This window comes from Nycticebus coucang, chromosome 7 (genome assembly GCF_027406575.1).
Source record: "Nycticebus coucang isolate mNycCou1 chromosome 7, mNycCou1.pri, whole genome shotgun sequence".
Lineage (NCBI taxonomy): Eukaryota > Metazoa > Chordata > Mammalia > Primates > Lorisidae > Nycticebus > Nycticebus coucang.
Genome location: NC_069786.1, coordinates 116,222,263 through 116,235,432, shown reverse-complemented (window position 1 = coordinate 116,235,432; position 13,170 = coordinate 116,222,263). Strand labels below are relative to the sequence as shown.

The 13,170-nt window shown below is 44.1% G+C and overlaps 1 pseudogene across 1 annotated transcript; it reads right to left on the bottom strand.

The window, feature by feature from the left end:
- Nucleotides 1-10,774: 10,774 nt before the first annotated feature.
- Nucleotides 10,775-12,338, bottom strand: LOC128589778 (ribosomal L1 domain-containing protein 1-like; annotated as a pseudogene). Its single transcript, XR_008381130.1, has 2 exons — nt 12,094-12,338; nt 10,775-11,914 (listed from the first exon to the last, which is right to left on the bottom strand). The product of XR_008381130.1 is annotated as a ribosomal L1 domain-containing protein 1-like (transcript).
- Between the last annotated feature and the right edge of the window lie 832 nt (nt 12,339-13,170).

The window sequence follows — 13,170 nt, the reverse complement described above, 5'->3', positions numbered from 1 at the left end:
CAATCTGGTCGGTTTCCTCTTTGTGCCCTCCTCCCCCAACTCCCCACGCCACTTACTACAACAGGCTGCAGCTGTTTTGCAGATCACAGCGGGCCTTCTTGGAGGTCCTTGCTTGAGAAGGAGGAAAGAGAGGGAGTACTAAGATCCTCAGGTATGTCCCTGAGATCTGTTTTCCAGCCTGATTCTCTGAAGCTGAGCGAGTGGGGCAGGCCCTGGGTTGTGGTACCTGGGAAGATCCTGGTTAGTTGTCCCCACAACACACACTGATTTCACTTGGGTAGGAGATGGAAACACTAAAAACTGGATTCGTTGGTCTCCCCTGTCTCGACAGTGGATGGGCCTCCTGTGTAGAGGGAGGCCAAAAGCGTTGGGCTAACCTCTAGCCCAGCCCTGGGTCCACGTTGAGGTGGGTATTCATTATTAAATGTTTTTTACAGATTACGTCCCCGGTGTCCCCACTCCCGGGGGCAAGCTGCCAGTCTGGGTCCTGGCCACTTCTCTCTGGATCTGTCTGTTCCCTTGTCAGCACCCACAAGCCCTTTGTTCTGTGTTTTGGACACTCTGAGCCTTTCCTCAAGTTCTTAAGCCCGGATGCTTCTGGGCCTGTTCTGTCAGCCTTGTAGGACCATGTCTACCCTTCTCAGAAGCGCTCTCTGTGGCTCCCCCAGCATAGGAGCCTTCCGGTTTCTTAAGTGGACCTTGAAGGTGGGTGTGGGTTTGATGCTGAGAGAATCAGCCTACAATACAGTAAAATCCTCAGAATTGCCCCTGGAGTCACCTCTATGTTCTTCACAGACTACTACTATAGCTCCAGGTCGGAGCTCCAGACAACCCCCCCCCCCATACCTGCTTCAAGGTCGGTATGGGCGTGTGTGTGTGTGTGTGTGTGTGTGTGTGTGTGTGTGTGTGTGTGTGTGTGTGTGAGAGAGAGAGAGAGAGAGAGAGAGAGAGACAGAGAGAGAGAGAGAGAGAGAGACAGAGAGAGAGAGAGAGAGAGAGACTCTAGACAGGCTATTCCAGAATCCCCTTGGCCTACAGTTCCAGCCACCAGAGGCACAGACACACCAGCATTTCTCAGCCATCCCACAACTCCTGTTCATTCACACCCTTCTGGAGGCCTGCAGTCTGCCTGTCTAGATTCCCCTCCTCTTTATCAACATAGAGATGCAGACTTGTCCCTCCTCCCTGACTCAGCCCCAAAGTGCACTTTCTCAACAGCCTCCCTCCTGCTCCCTTGGATATGATCTTTATTTTCTTGCAGCCTAAGCTGATCTGCCCAACCTCTCATTCTCTTCATAGTTGCAAAAACTCTTCTCTCTTTTTAGTTCCTATAATTGGCTCCACTTTATCCTACAAAGCTTTCTGAATCAGCCTATATCTGACACACAAGGAATAGTAGGTTCACCAGTGCTTAAGGACAGGCCCCCAAGTGACTGGGTTGTGCTGGCGGAACAGTGGACACATAGGTCTGAACAGCACATGGGTCTTTCCAGCTTCCTCACTGGCATAAGGCCTATTTCTGGGGTCTTTTAGGACAAGGTCTTCTATGCAGTACCTGTGGCGTGGAACAACCCCCCCCCCATCTAGGTCTAGGCTCTGACCTATTATCCTCTTGATCAGAACCAAGAATGTCCTCCTTTGCTTCAGGGATCCCAAACCAGATGCTTCAGAGGTTCCCACTATCCTCTCCTCACTTTTCACCCTCCCTTGCCTCAGACACACTTTCTGGTGCGCTCTCTCTCACCTTCCTTCTGCACTGGTTATCCCTCCTGAATCTCTGAGCTTCTACCACTGGGCCAGAACCCTCCTTTAGACAATCACCCTGCCTTCTGTAAAGCTCTTGAAATCCCACCACCTCCAAGAATCTTTCTTAGACTGATTGGAAGGGACCTAATGCTCTTTTTGACATCAGTCTTTCCAACTTCTTAGCAGCAGCTGCTGCCTAACCATTGGCTAAGGGTTCTGTGTTCTGAATGAAATTTTAAAGGATGAGATGATAAATTAATCATAGACCTGCAAAGAGTGACAGCATTGCTATAATATATAAACTGGAGGCATTAGAGGATGAGAGGGAAGGATGTTATATTTCTATAGGGTGAAGGCCAAGGGGGATAAATATAGTGAAACCAGAAAGCTCCCTGGAGGAGCTGTGTGGTATCTGCAAGTGTACTTTTCTGGTTGGGTTATGTTATGTTTAGCCTCATATTCTGTGACTCATTTATCCATATTAGTATTATGCATATTAGTATCTGTATGTTGCTTCTATCTGTCCATTTGCTATATGTTCCTCTGAAACGGTGCTGGGTATATCAGACTCCCTTAGATGGCACAGCCCCTGAAGCCAAGGTCCTTGTCTAGCTCTGTTTCTCGTAGGTTAGAGGAGTGCCTGTTCAGAAAATTGGTTATCTGAAGGCTCTTAAGGCAAGTACTGCAGGTCTAGACCAAGGTTTCAGTCCAGGGAGGACAGTAGCCTTATTAATGATGATCATACCAATTTCATCTCACTCATCCACCTGGTCAGGTGGGCCCCATCTTTCAGGGAATGTCTTTAGGCAATGCTCCTCACACTCTTCATCCCTTTGACTATTCTGTACTCTCTTTTGAGAGCCCATAGTCTAGGAGGCAGGAGACAAGAGTCCTAGTCTACTGCTTGTGAGTGGTATGACCTTGGGGAAGTCATTTCAGCTCTCTGGACCTCTGTTTCTTCATATTAAAATGCAAAGATTCTATGTATTTAACTTTTATTATCAGACAAAACATGAATATTAAAAGGATAAGATAATATTTTAGGAATTGGACTAAGAGAGGGATTCTTAAAATCTCTTTTAATTCCACAGTTCTGATTCTAAATAAAATCTGTCTAGTGAATCTGTTTCATTGTCTAATTCCAGCCTTGTCTGGTTGTCCCTAATCTTCTTCCATCTGATGGGCTCAGTATTTGTGTGCATAGCATTCATGTGAGGCCTGGACTTTTGCAGTTCAGCCCAGGAGATGAAAGAGAGGAGAGCCCAGGCACTCAGCATTGTAAATCTCCCATCTAAGATCCCTCCAAGCCTTAGATGGGCCTCTGAAAGATAGAGAGGTAGGGCAAAAGACATGCACAGAACCTTCTCTGAGGAAGACAGATGAATGGCTAACAAACATGAACAAATGCTCATCAACCCTAATCATCAGAAAAATGCAAATCAAAACCACCCTGAGGGCTCGGCGCCTGTAGCACAGTGGTTACAGTGCCATCCTCATACACCGGAATTGGCAGGTTCAAACCCGACCTGGGCCAGCTAAACAACAATGACAACTGCAACAAAAATAGCCAACATTGTGGTGGGCACCTATAGTCTCAGCCACTTGGGAGGCTGAGGCAAGAGAATCGCTTAAGCCCAAGAGTTTGAGGTTGCTGTGATGCCACAGCACTCTACAGAGGGTGACATAGTGAGACTCTGTCTCAAAAAACAAAAACATCCTGAGATATCACCTAACCCAGTGAGAACAGCCCACATCACAAAGTCCCAAAGTTGCAGATGCTGGTGTAGGTGTGGAGAGAGGGGAACACTTTTACACTGTTGGTGGGACTGCAAACTAATACAGCCTCTTTGGAAAGAAGTATGGAGAATCCTCAAAGAACTTGAACTAGACCTTCTATTTAACCCTGCAATCCCACTACTAGGCATTTACTCGGAAGAAAAAAAAAATAATTTTATCACAAAGACATTTGCACGAGATTGTTTATTACAGCTCAATTGACAATCACCAAGATGTGGAAGCAACTTAAATGCCCATCAACTCAGGAGTGGATTAATAAACTGTGGTATATGTATACCATGGAATACTATTCAGCCATAAAAAGATGGAGACTTTACGTCTTTTGTATTAACCTGGATGGAGTTAAAACACTTTCTCAGTGAAGTATCACAAGAATGGAAAAGGAAATATCCAATGTACTCAATACTAATATGAAGCCAGTAGATGATCTAATTCACACCCGCATAGGAGAAAAACTCATTTGGATTCAAGCTGGGGAGGGAGTGAGTGAGGGAGGGGGAGAGAGGAGGAGGGGAATTTGGGGTGCTCCCAGTTAATGGGCACAATGTAGGGATATTCAGCACACCTTTTGGGTGTAGGACACAACTACAAGAGGGACTCTACCTAACAAACTTAAATATTGTTGTGTATTGTTTGTGCCCTCACATTAAAAAAAAAAAAAAGAAAGGTAGGGAGGTAAAGGAGAGGAAGGCAAGGTGGCTGAGGTCCAGGATATCCCCAGTAAACATCAAGCCTGAAAGTCCAGAACCCAAAGTCATTGCATCCCATGTTTCCTGGGAGACCTTACAAAGAGGCTAATGATAGCACAGGTTCTTAAAACAGCAAGATAAAGGCCCATGTGAATGCCTAGATCCTGCTGTGCCCCCAGCTCTCTCACTCATCTAATAACGCCCCCTCTCAGGGTCTTACCTCCTGAGGCTGTACAGAGAGGAAGGGTATGCACCAGCCCAGCCTACCCTCCCTCTCCTGAGGCCCTTACTCCAGGAAGAAGTGAGGTGGGAGAGTAAGGCCCTGGGAAGGCTGAGGAAAGCAATACCCCCCTCCAGGTAATAGCAGAGTGAGGACCCCCTGCTCTCTCTCTGAGCAAAGAGAAGGGAGGTGCTGCTAGCTGCCAGGAGGTAGACCCCGAGTTTTCATTTCTTTTCCATTCTAGCAGGCTATTTGCTAAAGGACTTCGTTAAGGAGCCCCACTATAGGTGTTTTTTTTTTTTTTTTTTGACAGACAATAGGGCTGGGAACACAGGTGAGGAATGTGATACCCTGGGGCAGGGAGAGAAGGGACCAGTGCTGAGATGCTGGAGTGTCCAGGATGAAGGGGACAGGGAGGACAGGAGTGAGCTGGGGGATCTTTTCTCTGCCATAAGCTCTGCTTCCTTCCTTGATGGGAGGGGAGTCGTTTTTCCCTTCTAGTTTACTGATGCCAGTCTTCACCCATCCTTGTCCCTGGCCTTCTCTCCCAGCTCCCTGGTTCATGCCTTTACCTCCCTTTGCTGCCCTTGAGAACTGTTCCATCTGCCCAGTCCTCCCAGCATTCTCCCAAAGCTTTATTTGTCAGTTCACCTTCTTCTGCCTCCACCAAACCCCCTTTTTGCCTCTTCCCACTCCGTCTCCTCCCTGGCCTCACTGGCACCCAGCATAGCGCTACAGATGTAGGAGCAGATCAAGAAGGGCGGGGGTGGTAGCTGTTGCTTTTCTGGGATATTCTTAGCTTGTCTGGGGGCTGGAGCTGGAATCAGCGTTTCCATCTCAACCAGGCAGGTTGCTGCCAGAAGCTGCCGCTGTGAATGGGTCTTCATCTAGTTCCATGTCCCTTACTCTGTCCCTGTCTTGATTCTACTCTTGGGCACAGGACTCAAGTGTCCTGCCTTCCCACCCCTGTGCCTTGAGGCAGGTTTCCAATGCTCATCAGCCCTGGCCCCAGCGAGGTGTGCAAGCCCAGAAAAGCCTTCCAGAACTCTAGCTCAGATGCTCCCTAGAGCTGTACCCAGCCTTTTTCCACTCCAAGGCCTACTTGTATCTGCCGGCAACAACCTCTGCATGGTGCTTGGTCCCTAGACTCAGCCACCACTATGAGAGCCTTTCTTATCTTGATTTACAGGAATCATTCAGGAGCCCTAGAGTTCCAGGAGTTACCCCCCACACCCCGACCCTCCGAGAGAGGGTGAACCTTGGGGTCCAGACCTACTTTGGAACTGAACAAGGGGCTCCCTGGCCAGGGTTCCTTCATTATCAGAGGGAGGGCCCAAGAAGAAATCTGACTCAGTTCACAAATAACATAAAAAAAACTTCTTTTACCTTAAAAGAGACATAGTGCATGGTTCCTATGGGAGTTTTGGAATCACTTGGGTCTAGATTCAAATTCAGCTGCTCTACTTATGAGCTGGAGGATTTGGGTGCAAGTTTTTAATCCTCTGAGGTCTATAGCATGACCACCATCATACAGATGTTGTAAGATTTTACTCAATCTTGCAATCCTCAATAATGCTTATTACACCTGCATGGTGCCTAGTGTTCAAAAAATGTTAATTGTTACAAATTATATTGTCACCATTATTTTTACACAGCAGGAAAAGTTTCCTTGACCTATACCACTAGGAGGAGTTTAATATTATTATTATTATTATTAGAACACTTTTCATGAAAGGGCCAGGATGGTACTATTATTTCTTTTTGTTTGGTTTGTAAGAACCAGAATTATATCTGTTTTTTCTTCTTGGCCACTATGGTGACACCCACTGCTACTCAGACTGTTCCTGGGGGTTGTTTGATTTGCTTCATGAGGTCACAAAGACCAGCATATCAAGCACTGGTCTTTTTCACTGGTCCAACTTTAGTTTTGCACCCCTCTGAGTACTTGTGTCAGGCACCATGGTGGCCCCACATCTTGACTCTACTTGACTCTACTTATTTCTACTTCTGGTTATTCATTCCACACCCTACCAGCTCCCCAAAGCTCCAGAGGCTCCATGGAGAGTCAGTTCTATTTTTCAAGGGCTTTGAGAAAAGTGTTCTGCAAAATTATAAAATCCATGTGGGCAGATACTATTTAAGAAACTGTAGCCTACAAGGTACTGGGCTGGGTGCTGGGAATAGAAAAAGATATGAGGTAAGGCTCTGGCTCTGAAAGAATCTAAAACAGGCATAGGTGACAGATATTAAAAATAATAAACAGTAGTAAAATAATCAGTGTCTTATGATCAGTTACAGAGAATGGGATTTGACAACTTGGTTAATCCTGCCCATCCTCCTCCACCTTCCACCACTGCAGCTAATCCATCTCCAGCTTGTCCTAAATTCCTGTGCACAGGGAGTTAGAGTTGATTCTTAACTGAGACCCAGTTCCTCTACCTGGGACTGTGTCCTCTCCTGTGCACGGCCTTCCTTGCCCTACCTTAAGCTGTGATAATAAGCACCATTCCAAAAGTAGTACCAAGCCTCAGCAACTCCCTGCTACAGTGACAGAGATTCCTACCCCCATGCATGCTGAAGGTTAATGAGTGACTCCTTATGTGAAGACCTCTGGTAGGCCCGCTCATTGCTCCAGCATCTTAGATAAGAGACGTTTCTGTTTACCTCCTATTTGTCCAGGATTGCAGGTGGGAGGGGGATGGGTTTTGAAGCAGGTTCATTAATTTACATTTGCCTTTCTCTGGTTCCAAAATACAAATACAGTTCTTTATGCTGACCTCTTTTGAGTGAAAGACAGTCCTCATTATATAAGCCAGAGCCCCACATATACTCACTTTTGATTTTGAGTAGGGAGCAGATAGCTGTAAGATTGTCCACTAGATTAATGGTTCCTAAACTCCTCTGCCAAGCAAAAGCACTTGGGGCAATTTTGTAAACATATAATTTCTGGGCTCTACCTCAGACCTATGGGATCACAACATCTTTAAGTAAGCTTAAAAAGAAATAACTGTAAGAAATTTAAAAGGAAGAATACTTTGGGAGATGGCTGGATCTCATCTGTTCTTTCTAGAAAGCACCACTACTCTGGCCAAGCATCCAGTACCCCCCATATTCCCCAACCACATGCACATTTCATGGTGAGAATACCGTAATTTGCCTTTAGGAAACCATTTCTCCTATAATTTTTTTTTTTTTTTGAGATAGAGTCTCACTCTGCTGCCCAGGTTAGAGTGCCATGGCCTCAGCAACCTCAAACTGCTGAGCTCAAGGGATCCTCCTGCCTCTGTCTCCCAGAGTGTTAGGATAACAGGTATAAACCACCATGCCTGGCCTTTTCCCACATTTTCAATACATGTGGTTTACATGGAGCAAACCCTCCATAAACCCCAAAGATAGATTCAAGACACAGACATAGTCAGCTCCCAGGGTTGAGGAATGGGCTAGTAACACAGATCAGTCCAAAGAGACTCAACTCTTGTAGTTTTACTAGAACTATCAGGAAAAAGATGCTTTCCTTCCTCTGAGGTTGCTGAGCTGATGGGGTGAAAGCCTTGAGCTGCTGGTGCCTCTCTTGCCCCCATATAGCAAGAGTTCACCTGAAATAATGTACAGAAAATCAGAGTCAACAACTGAGGGACAGATTCCTGACATAACTTCAGTCCCTGGGTTCAGCTGGATGCAGTTTGTGACCCCAAATCCTCCTGAAACTCTGATTTCTTTTTCTAATCTTAAGGTAATTCGAGTTGCAAATCTAGTACTTATGAGCAAAAAAATCCTAATGAAACTTCCTGCCTTGGCTCAGTGCCTGTAACTCAGTGGTTAGGGTGCTGGCCACATACACCGGGGCTGGCAGGTTCGAACCCAGACCAAGACAGCTAAAAAACAACAATGACAACTACAACAAAAAAAAAGCTGGGCATTGTGGCAGGTGCCTGTAGTCCCAGCTACTTGCAAGGCTGAGGCAAGAGAATGACCTAAGCCCAAGAGTTTGAGGTTGCTCTGAGCTGTGACGCCACAGCACTCTACCGAGGGCGACATAGTAAAACTCTGTCTCAAAAACACAAAAACAAAAACAAAAACTTCCTGCCTGGAAATTTTCCTTCTGGCAATTTGTCTGTAACTTCAGCGAAGTCTGTGTTTTGTTGTCAGTGAAGGACTGACTCTAGAGGAGGTGCTGTGGAGCACAGTCTTGGTTCTAATAGCAGATTTCTTGCTGGATTCTCAAACTTCCCTGTTGGAGTTCACCAGGGACCTTTTCTTAAAGTAAAAGGCTTGAAGCAGAAAAGCCATTTCCCTACAGCCTGCACAATTGTCAAATCTTCTTTCTGGGCCACTGCCAGGTTGCATTCCTTAGGTATCAGCTTCCTGCTAAAATGTGAAATGTGATGCTTCATTCTCCATCATGCTTTGGAATTGCATTTGCCCCCAACCAGTGTAAGGCAGCTGCCGCTATACAGAACAGTTTGTTAACATCAGACCTATTAGCACAATATCTCCGGGGTACAGAGGCAGGGTAGGTTTGAGCTTTAAGCTGCCCAAGAGTTCTTGGCCTCCAGAACTCCTTGTTTGGCCTGCCTGTGGGGAGCTTTCTCTGGGAGAGAGGCTAGGGCTCCAGTCAAACCTTAGTTACCTGGTTCCAGTATGTTCCACATCTGTCTTTTTTTTTCTTCTCAAATTCCAAGGCTGTTTCCTTGCAAGTAGTTTGTGAATTATTCTGCAATGGAATGATATTTTCCAGTAAATGGAATTCTATAGGTAATTGGGCAACCATTCACAATTTATCTTTTCTTTTTCTTTCTTTTTTTTTTTTTGAGACAGAGCCTCAAGCTGTTGCCCTGGGTAGAGTGCTGTGGCATCACAGCTCACAGCAACCTCCAACTCTTGGGCTTAAGCAATTTACCTGCCTCCACCTCCCAAGTAGCTGGGACTACAGGCACCCACCACAATGCCTGGCTATTTTTTGGTTGCAGCCATCATTGTTGTTTGGCGGGCCTGGGCTGGATTCCAACCCGCCAGCTCAGGTGTATATGACTGGTGCCTTAGCCATTTGAGCCACAGGCACCAAGCCCACAATTTATCTTTTCTTTTTTAAAATTTTTTTCACAATTTATCTTTTCATTTCCCCATTTATTAATTTGCTCAATACAAATTTGAGTATGCAAGAAACTTTCTTTAAATTTTTTTAAAGTTAAATTAAATCTGATTTTTGGATTAATCCTATTGGGGCAGAATAATATTCAGTCTTAGTTATTTATGGAGATTCTGTCCTGCTCCAAAAGGTTACACAGTATTTCCAGAAAATTCCCTATTTTAAAGTCAAATGATTGGTAACTTTAATCAATAATGCAACAATCCCTTTTGACATCTAATGTCACTACACTCAACTCTATCATCTCTCTATCTCTAACTATGTATCTATCTGTTTGTGTTTATCCCCAACTATGTATCTATCTGCCTCTATCTATATCTATCAAGAGAAAATTGTTCACTTTTAACTTTATATGAAACCATACCATATTCATCTTAAACTTACATTAAAATTTTTGCTGTGCATTAAATTTGTAAGACTTATTCTTTTTTTTAATAGATTTTATTTTATTTATTTATTAATTTTTTTGTTTGTGTGTGGTTTTTTTGGCTGGGGCTGGGTTTGAACCCGCCAGGCATATGGGACCCGTGCCCTTCCCCTTTGAGCCACAGGTGCTGCCCTGTAAGACTTATTCCTATGGATTACCTTGTTGATGTTGATTTTTCCTGCTGTATAACATTTCACTGGATGAGTATAGTTAGTTTTATTTATTTGTTCTCCTGGCAATTGATACTTAGGTTTTTTTCAATCATTTATTATTACAAACAATGAGGTTATAAATGTTATTTTATATGTCCCTGGTGCACATGTGCAATCACTTCTCTGAGAATATACCTGATAGTAGAATTGCTGGGTTATTGGGCATGCATTTTTTCAACTTTACCAGATGTTGCCAAATTGTTCTCCTAAGGGTTTTTACCAATTTATGCCCCTAATCTGCAATGTATGCAAGTTTCTTTCTTTTTTTTTCTATTTACTTTATTTATTTTTTTTGTAGAGACAGAGTTTCACTTTATCGCCCTAGGTAGAGTGCTGTTGCATCACAGCTCACAGCAACCTCCAGCAACCTCTAGCTGGGACTACAGGCGCCTGCCACAAAGCCCAGCTAGACACCAGAATTTCTAAAAAGCTCTTCAGTAGCTTGGATGTTACCTCTGGTTGAATTACTGACTTTAGGTAGAGTGAGGGACTTGGGGCAATCGTTTAGGGGTGTGGGGAGCTTTTCTTGCAGATTTAGTAGAAGTAGCAAAGACCTTGGCCTCTGGCTTTTTTGGAGTCTGATCTTTTTTTGTCAGTAAAGGATTTCTTTCCTTCTCTGCCTCTTCTCTCATTTTTGGCTTCTTTCCTGGCGCTTCACCTGGGGTCTCTGGCTCTGCAGCTTTCACGGCATCTGAAGCTGGTAAGGCCTTTCTCTTCTTTCCATGAGGTGTAGTGGGACCAGGACTCTTTTTTGAAGACTTCTTCCCTGTGGCATGTTTTTGAGTCTCTACATTTTCTATAGCTGGAGCTGTTCCTATTGGTATCAGCTGTGGAATTTCATCTTCAGAGTCGTTTGTCAATTTAAGTTGGGCTTTTACTCTGCCACATTTTTTCTTCCCATGTTCTGGGGTCTTCTTCTGGGTTCCTGGTTTCTTCACTGGAGCACCGCTTTTAGGTGCTACGTCACCTTTTGTTAAGACTGATGAAGGCTGTTGCTGTATCTTTCTGTTTTTCTTCTTCCATTTCTGTTTTTCAAGACGTCTTTGTTGTGGACTTTTCTTTGTCACCTTTTTCTTCTTAGGAAGATAATGTTTGGTAGTTTCATCCCAACTGGTGACAAATGAAGAAAAGATGGGGAGGGCAACCGATCTCTCAGTTTTCACAAACATGAGTTTCACACTCTTCCATTTCTCTGGCAATTTCTCTGAAAGCCCTTTGGTGACAGTAATGATGTTTTCAATGATATGCTCAATCTGCATTGCAGTGTGACCGATGCGTGTAGTGTTGCAAGAACCACTTTTAGAGATGTTTAAGACTGTTCCACCTATAGATTCATTGATCTCTGTTGATAAATTCTTGGTTAGAAGATTCACAGACACTGGAACTTTCTTTCTTTGATAGAAATGTCTCCCAATGTGTGTGGGTAAAAGCCTCCGAATTCTGGCATCAGTAAGGAAAAAGTCAAAACTACTCATAAGGCGGAACTTGGCTTCATAGGGTTTATATTCCTTTTTTAAAGTTTGGAGTGGTATAATCCGAGATATGGTTTTAATGCCATGCTTGTTCAAAAGCTTTCTATAGAAACATTCTGTCTGTTCAGTAGTTTTATTGAGTTCATCCTTGGTAAATAAACAGATTTCTTCTAAATCTGATGAAATACCATGAGGCAAGGGCCTTTGTTCCCTCAAACTCTAGGTTTTTGATTCAACAGCCGTGATTATAGGTGAACTGTCCACCAAGCCTTCAGAAAACTGGTGAAATTTCTAGAAAAATTGTAGTATCTTTGAATTCCTATTGATTCTTTTAGGCACAGTTTTACTTCATTTCAGGCTTTTGAATTTGCAAAGTTTCCAAATCTGACCCTCAGTTCTTTACTTGGAATTTTCCATAATATCACCATTCAAAATAAGTTTTCATTCTCATTCAAAAGGTATCCATTATTGTTTTTCCTGGACTTGCAATGTGCCAAGAGAGCTTTCACTGCCTTTCTAATTTGATTTTTGTCTAGCTGTTCCTCTGCGCTCGGAGCCTCTGGAATTGAGGTGAAAGCTGCAGTAGCTTCTGTGCTGGGCGGCAGCGTGGAGGGTGAGTCCTCCATTTCGCTTTCACCACGTGCAGGATTCGGACGCAGGACCCCGTAGTTGGACCTTTGTGCGCATGCGCGAGCAAGGCCCGGAGCTGCTGTATGCAAGTTTCTATTGAGTCAGATCTCCACCATCATTTTTTTTTTAATTATTAAATCATAGCTGTGTACATTAATGTGATCATGGGGCATCATACACTGGTTTTATAGATCATTTGGCATATTTTCATCACACTGGTTAACATTGCTTTCCTGGCATTTTCTTAGTTATTGTGTTAAGACATTTATATTCTACATTTACTAAGTTTCACACGTACCCTTGTAAGATGCACTGTAGGTGTAATCCCATCAATCACCCTCCCTCTGCTCATCCTCCCCCCTCCCTCCCCTCCCTCTCCCTCTTCTTAGGTTATAAGATCTCCACCATCTTGTGTAATACATTGTCAGATTTTAAATTTGGGTCACTCTGACACCTCTGAGTAATAACTCATTAAAGTAATATATAAAAAATATTTTTTTTTGAGACAGAGTCTCACTTTCTTGCCCTCAGTAGAGTGCTATGGTGTCATAGCTCACAGCAACTTCAAACTCTTGGGCTCAAGTGATCCTCTTGCCTCAGCCTCCCAAGTAGCTGGGACTACAGGTGCCCACCACAATGCCCAGCTATTTTTTTTTTTTTTTTTAGAGACAGGGTCTCGCTTTTACTCAGACTGGTCTTGAACTTGTGAGCTCAAGTAATCCATCCACACCAGCTTCCCAGTGTGCTGGGATTACAGTCATGAGCCATCGTGCCCAGCCTAGTAATATATAAATATTATTTATTCATCAAATATTTGCCAAGTGCGAC